A 588-nucleotide genomic window follows, 5' to 3' on the forward strand; every position below is an offset into this window, starting at 1 on the left:
GACTTGTTAAGAGTTAAATCCGGTTATAACATGGTCTATGCAATAAAAAGTCTCGGGTTCAGATCCTAGATTCTTGGCTTTCTAGATATATGATCTTGGGCAAGGTATTTAACTTTTTGAATTTATTTGCTTTTATATAAAACTGGGATAATAATATTCAGGCTGGATGTGAGGATTAAGTTATAAAGCATCTGGCACTCAAAAAATGTTATCTAGCTGGGCATGGTGGCTGACGCCTGTAATCTCTACACTTTGGGAGGTCAAGGTGGGAGGATCACCTGAGGCCAGGAGTTGGATGCCAGCCTGGGCAACATATTGAGAGACCAGTCTCTACACAAAATTTTAAAAAGCAGGTTAAGGGCCAGGTGCAGTGGCTCATGCCTGTAATCTCAGCACTTTGGGAGACCGAAGTGGGCAGATCACCTGAGGTCAGGAGTTTGAGACCAGCCTGGGCAATATGGTGAAACTCCAACTCTACTAAAAATACAAAATTAGTGGGGCACGGTGGTGCATGCCTGTAATCCCAGCTATTTGGGAGGCTGAGGCAGGAGAATCATTTGAACCCAGGAGGCAGAGGTTGCAATGAGC

This window comes from Colobus angolensis, unplaced genomic scaffold (genome assembly GCF_000951035.1).
Source record: "Colobus angolensis palliatus isolate OR3802 unplaced genomic scaffold, Cang.pa_1.0 Scaffold30, whole genome shotgun sequence".
NCBI lineage: Eukaryota > Metazoa > Chordata > Mammalia > Primates > Cercopithecidae > Colobus > Colobus angolensis.